Genomic DNA, 7,339 nt, shown 5'->3' with positions numbered 1-7,339 from the left:
TACTAGTCAATCTAGGATTTAAATAATTCTAAGACCACTTGACAGAGTGGCAGTCAGACTCTGTTGTGCTAATTTCTACTCATAGGAAATCATGATTCCTGTCCCAGATAGTTTGCAGTCTAAACACACGAGAGAGGGTGCAACAAACAGAAGCAAGGTCTGCAAGTATTATTGGACTGGGATGATCCAATGTCTCCCCTCAGTCTTTTGCAAGTAGGAAAAATTAGTGGAAAAGAATTGTATATGACCTGACTTGACCAAGTTGGGTGGCTGGCCATGTTCCTCCTCTTTGAGGCTGACTGCTGTTGTCATCTGTGAGCCTCTGAAGCCGATTTTTGAGTTCCATAGGTTCTTGCTGCAAGCTCACCTCTGCTAATCAGTTCTGCATTAATCAAAGCTTTCCTAGTCTTCATTTTTCCCTGGGAAACTTTCTGAGCCATGACAGTTAGTTTGCAGATCATGTCACCAATCTTCCTATCCATTGAAGACAGGGGATGTAACTGAAACTGTTTTAGCTGATCTGCCCAGGCACTTTAAAGGTGCTGTCCCAAGAAAGACTTTTATAGGTTCTGGTGTTTCATCTTTTGGTCCTTTCATGAAACCCATAGGAAGATCCTTTTGAAGTATCCCTTTCTGAAAGGGGACTGATTAAGGATGACCTGGACAGGCTCACAAGTGAGCGGATCAAAACCTGATGACACTCAATAGAGAGAGAAATGCAAGGTGATCTACCTCGGGAGAAAGAACCCATATCATACTTATAGGATTGGCAGTGCTACACTCACTAGCACCACAACCAAAAGAAACTTTGGGGATTATGATTAATCACAAGATAAACATGAGCCACCAATGCAATGCCACAGCTGGAAAAGCAAATAAAACTCTGGCTTGCATCTACCGATGCATCTCAAGCAAGACCCAAGAAGTCATCCTCCCGCTTTACTCAGTCTTGGTGAAGCCTCATCTGGAGTACTGCATCCAATTCTGGGCTCCACACTTCAGAGAGAATTTGGAGAGGCTTGAGGGAGTCCAGAGGAGAGCCATGCTAATGATTAGAGGTCAAGAGAGCAGACCTTATGAAGAGAGGCTGAAAGGCATGGGACTCTTCAGCCTGGCGAAGCAAAGGCTTGGGGTGACTTGGTGGCAGCCTATAAGTCTGTAAGGGGTGCGCAACAGGAACTGGGAGAATGTCTGTTCACCAGGGCACCCCAAAGGAAGACAAGGTGTAATGGTCACAAAATACTGGAAGAAAGTTTTAGATTGGACATAAGAAAAGCTTTACTGTCCAAGTCTCCAGAGTCTGGAATAGACTTCCCCCAGAAGTGGTGCAAGCACCTATTCTGGATACCTTTAAGAAACTCCTGGAGTTTTATTTTCCTGGGGTCATCTCATCCCAGCTGAGTTCCTTCCCTCTGGGAAGGGGGCTGGACCCGATGATCTCACAAGGTCCCTTCCAAACCTAATGTCTGTCAAATCTATGAAATATTGCTGTTTAATGATCTGCATTGATGGGTAAGACATTGATAAAAGAGGCAGGAGACAGGTTTGCTAACCAAGCTTTGGTTGATGGCAATGAACAGGGTATAGGCTTATCCCAATGTCCACCTCATTGCCTGTGACAGTGAAGCACAAGTTTCTAATTGCAGTTTTACTGGGGAGGCCTGATATGGGGAAAGATGGTATGTATGTTAGAAGCACGTCCTTTCTGAGCCTCCCTCTGTTCTCTAGTTTTCCCTTTGATAATGCACAGGTATGTACACTGAGTCTATCAGTCAATATTTATGACCCTTCTCTGAGAGAGGATTCTTTATTACTTTTTCACTGGCATCTTCATATCACCATCTAATATTTCTTCTCTCACTTAATAGTCATATGTTATTAGCTGTGTGCAGACATTTGGGGAGGTTAAGGGGAGGTTAGATCACGTTAAAAATTGCCATGTGAACTAAGGTAAGTTGGGATGGGGAGGTTAGCAGAGGGTTAGGAGGATCAGGGAGGCAAACAGGCGCTGGGAAAGGACTGAGGTGTCTGCAGGAGGATCAGGGGAGCAGGTGGGGTCTGCAGGGGGCATGGAGGGTGCTGAGGTCCAGGAGGATTTTTTAGGATTGGTGGGGTTTGCAAGGTCCAAGGTGAGGTGGGGGGGGGGAGGGGAGGTTGAGAGGCCTCTTTCTCTCCCATCTCCTGGGACTAGCGGCTGTTTTAAGCCCCCCAAGCCTCCCCTACACCTCCAGACAAGCAATCCCCTCAGAGAACTAATCAGCTCATCCCTCCCACTTATCTTCCCACTGGGACTTACTTCTTCAGCACCAGCATCAGAAAATGGTGATAAAACTGGCACCAGAAGCACCTTGCAGGATGTGGGGTTTGGTGGGCTGGGGGAGCATGCTGGTCTATGGGGGGAGGGGTATCTGTATGGGGGTGGGGAAGTAGGGTGCTAAAAATAGCTCAGTGCTAGGGAGGGGGAAGACAAGTGCAGCACTAGGGCTGAGGCTAGTGGCTGGGCTTTCCTAGCCCTGGGTCTACACTGATAACTGCACAGAAGTTCAGTTAGATTGGTCTTGCTGGACCTAGTTATCACCTTGGTGATACAGTTAACTTAGATCAGGTTGGCCACTTTTAGACTGATCCAACTGTCCTGAACTTCTGTACGGTTTGCATGTAGATCAACCTAACTAGTATAAGGTCTGTACCTGGGTGAACTAAGTTAGATTGAATGGTAATTTTTAATGTAATCTAACTTCCTTTTACAGATTCACAGAAGTTTAGGGCTGGAAGGGACCTCAGGAGATCATTGGGTCCAGCCCCCTGCTTTAGGGAGGAAAGACTGCTGGGGTCAAATAACCCCAGCAAGGTGTGCATCCAGTCTTCTTTTGAAGATCTCTGGGGTAGGTGCCTGCACCTCCCCCACTGGGAGTCTATTCCAGAGTCTGGTTACACAAACCAGAAGTTTTTCCTTATATCCAGTCCGAAACCTCCTTCTAGGAGTTTATTACTCTTGCTCCTGGTTTTCCCCTAGGGTGCTTTGGTGAATTGTTTTTTGTCTAGTCCCTGATGCTCACCCTTGACATATTTGTAAGCTGCCACCAAATCCCCATGAAGTCTTCTCTTTTCTAGGATGAACAGTTCCATATCTGTCTGCTTTCCCTCATATGGCTTGCTCTTCAGGCCTCTAATCATATGAGTGGCTCTTCTCTGGACTGTGGTGGATGGGTCGGCTTCGACCTGGAAGGGTGTGGGCAGTGGGGTCCCGCAGGGCTCGGTCCTTGGACCGATACTCTTTAATGTCTTCATCAGAGACTTGGACGAGGGAGTGAAGTGTACTCTGCCCAAGTTTGTGGATGACACAAAGCTATGGGGAGAAGTGGACACACCGGAGGGTAGGGAACAGCTGCAAGCAGACCTGGACAGGTTGGACAAGTGGGCAGAAAACAACAGAATGCAGTTCAACAAGGAGAAATGCAAAGTGCTGCACCTAGGGAGGAAAAATGTCCAGCACACCTACAGCCTACGAAATGACCTGCTGGGTGGCACGGAAGTGGAAAGGGATCTTGGAGTCCTAGCAGAGACACCAAGATGAACATGAGTTGGCAGTGTGACGAAGCCATCAAAAAAGCCAATGGCACTTTATCGTGCATCAGCAGATGCATGACGAATAGGTCCAAGGAGGTGATACCCAAGCCCTATGAGGAGAGACTAGAGAACCTGGACCTTTTCAGCCTCCGCAAGAGAAGGTTGAGAGGCGACCTTGTGGCTGCCTATAAGTTCATCACGGGGGCACAGAAGGGAATTGGTGAGGTTTTATTCACCAAGGCGCCCCCGGGGGTTACAAGAAATAATGGTCACAAGCTAGCAGAGAGCAGATTTAGATTGGACATTAGGAAGAACTTCTTCACAGTTAGAGTGGCCAAGGTCTGGAACGGGCTCCCAAGGGAGGTGGTGCTCTCCCCTACCCTGGGGGTCTTCAAGAGGAGGTTGGATATGCATCTAGCTGGGGTCATCTAGACCCAGTACTCTTTCCTGCCTATGCAGGGGTCAGACTTGATGATCTATTGAGGTCCCTTCTGACCCTAACATCTATGAATCTATGTCTCAAGCTTGTCCTCTTTGAAGTGTGGCACCCAGAACTGGATGCAAAACTCCAGCTGCGGCCTCACCAATGCCGAGTAGAGTGGGAGAATAACTTCCTTAGTTTTGCTTGAAATGTATTGGTTGATACATGCCAGTGTATTGTTTGTTCTGCTAACTGTAGCATCACACTGGCTCATATTCATTTTATGGTCATTATGACCCCTGGGTCGCTTTTGGATGTGGTGCTAGCCTGTAAGTTTGTTGCAGGTTTTTTGTCCCCAGACGGAGCACTTTACACTTCTCAGTGTTGAACAACGTCTGGTTCTGGTCCACCCATCTAACTAATTTGTTGAGGTCCAGCTGGATCGTGAGCCTGCCCTGAGGCATGTCAGGCTAGGCATCCCTGAATGTCTGCATGCAGCTATTATGTATCATTCAGTTTTCTGACTGTTAGGTTAAGAGAATGCAGGGTAAGCATACAGTCACAATACAGCAATACATTCCAGTTTGGCCTAGATGCTCCTGCATTCTATAGGCTTGTCCAACCAATTGGTCAAATGTCCAGGGGTAGAGTCTGGTGGGGAGGTGGAGAGACCTGGTGTGCCAGGCAGGTGGCTGGGCAGTCAACCTCCTTTGTTCCTATACAGGAGAAGTAATGTCTGCCCAGCCACCTACCTGGCACACCATGCTGCTCTGCCTTCCCACTGGACTCTGGCCCAGAACTTTTGGCCGGTTAGCAGGGACTGGCTTATGTAATGCAGGAGTGTCTGGGCGAAACCAGGACATATTGTCATCCTAGGAATAGACAAACTACTCAGATTTAAATAATTAACTATTACCAACACAAAATAATCTGCAGCTTGCATATGTGTGTTTTATATATATACTTTTGGTTGTTTGTCAATAATCTTTTAGTAATTAAACCTTTGTCTAATGCCTTTAAGCAAGTAATTTATTGTTGTCCGTCTCTTGTATAACTGACGTTGCAGTGCTTATCATCTTTACTTTGAACTTTCTTCAATATTCACCAAGTCCTCACTGTGGTCAGCAAATCTCTCAAGATGACTGCTAGCCTGCTACTAAACCACCCTCCTGTTATCTCACCCAAACCAGGAAGAATTGCCAGGCTGGAACTGCCATTGTTTATTCGTTTCATCTTCATTCAACAAGAATTAGCATCTCACAGTTTTTCGCTCTTGTCCCATAGGTGACATTAACCTCTTTTGCCCTTTATGTTTAGCTTATAGGAAAGGTATGTTTAGCTTATGTGAGGTCTTCTGAGTTCATTTTATATTGGAAGAAGAAATTGATGATGGTTACAGGTGTGTTTAGTGTTTATTTGCAAAGAATCTATACCAAGATCTATCTCCTTGAACAAACAGAAATCAAAGGAAAAGGAAGATACTGTACAGGGCTTCTTCTCAGGGCCCAGCAAAAAATGCTTTTCTTGCTTTTTCTGACTTTCCTAGTGATTTCTGACTGCTTTTCAGTCTTAATAGAACCTATGAATCCCCTGCCAGGGCATTTATTAGTCCCCAGATTATTTCATCAACCAGTTTTTCACCAGGTCTTCCATGCTTTCTAATCTGGGGGCCCTGGTTTTCATTTGTTTTCCTTTATGCAATCCATCCCACCCACCAGTTTAACAATAATATGAAAAATCCCTTGAGTAGGAGAGACCTGTTTGATTTCCCATTATTTTTGTTTTCTCCAGTTTACACTGAATATGCAGTATAATTTTGGATCTTGCTCATGGTTAGGATTTCCCCATATTATCATGGTTACTGCCACAGCACACATATAATATGTCTTCATTATCTCACCTTGAGACAAGCAGCCAAGAATCCATAGGTTTATGTGGGTAAATGGTAGGTACAAATGATAGGAAGTAGGGTTAGAGCTTCTGATCTAATTATAACATCACTTTCCAAGGTCTGGAATCACATTATGAATTGCACTTAATATACTATATTTGTTTCTAATATTAAAATGGAAGAACTGTTTGGTTTTGACAGCAAGCATGAAGTTATTTTTCATAGTATTCATAGTAGTATTTCTATTCACTTTCAGAACTATATAAAATTAATTAATATGCAGCTTTTTTGCTGTCTTGAAATTCCATTTTTGTGAGTTATCTATGGGGGATTTTTAGTGGCACATTTATTTCAGAAATTAATATTCATAACTTTTTGTTATTTGTTCTGTACCTGACAGGTACTTCAGGATGAATGAAGAGAAGCATTTAGCAGATCATTTTTAGCTCAGATCTGAACATTCAAATTCATTGACAGGTTTTTTGTAATGTTTGCACACTATACCCATTATGTTAGCAAGATCATCTTTCTGAACTGATATATGTAATCACTTCTGTTTATTTGTGGCCAAAACGTATATTGTTAAAGCTAATGTCAAACAAATCACAAAATATATCAAGGGCTAGTAAATAAATTTAGACTCAATCAAAGGAAGGTTTTTCAAGAAAATTGGAAAAGGTAATTTAAAGTAAAACTGCTCATTTCTCTGCTTCCTCACCATATATGGGACAAGAAGAAATACAATTTTTCATCAGGATTAGAACAGGAATGACTGGATGTCTTACTAGAAGCTTTCATTTTTTGAAGACTATTTTCCATACCGGCAAGTTTGGGATATGTAAATATGAGCATAGAGGCATTTTGAAGTTTGTCTCATTTTATTAACAGCTGTTCATGTTTTTGTCTAAATACTTTTGTCGAGGCAGGGGCAGAGAAGAATTTATTAGAATCTGCACAAATTAGAATAAAAATTATAGAAAGAGAAAGGGAACATTGCTGGATGCTATGTTGTCCCAGCTGCCTGCGGAGGGTTCGGGATTGAGAGTATGGTCGGGGTAGAAAGGTAAGAAAGGTTTATTGACTTAACAAAAACACAACTACGCATAGTAACAAGACAAACACTGGCAGACAAAAACAATTCACGTCGGCAACTTATCGGCAGTCCCCTCTGATGCCTGATGTATGACAAGTTTCTCTTTCCACAAAGCTCAGCGAAGTCAGGCATCCCTGATCAGTGCTGTCCAAGAGGAAGGACCCTGGTATTCAGTCCTTGGGCTCCTTGTGATCCACGGGCCCACTGATCCAGGCCAACAGCTAACTAATCCTTTTCACAGAGCTGTATCTTCCTTCAGAATGATTTCTGGATGTTTTAGCCCATTTATAGCTTCTGAACAGTACTGATAACTTACAGCCACTCAGGTTCTTTTTACTACAACTGTCCTTAGACTGACCAATAG

Source organism: Alligator sinensis, unplaced genomic scaffold (assembly GCF_000455745.1).
Source record: "Alligator sinensis unplaced genomic scaffold, ASM45574v1 scaffold1795_1, whole genome shotgun sequence".
Classification (NCBI taxonomy): domain Eukaryota; kingdom Metazoa; phylum Chordata; order Crocodylia; family Alligatoridae; genus Alligator; species Alligator sinensis.
The sequence above is the reverse complement of the archived record's forward strand: the minus strand, read 5'-3'. Positions refer to the sequence as shown.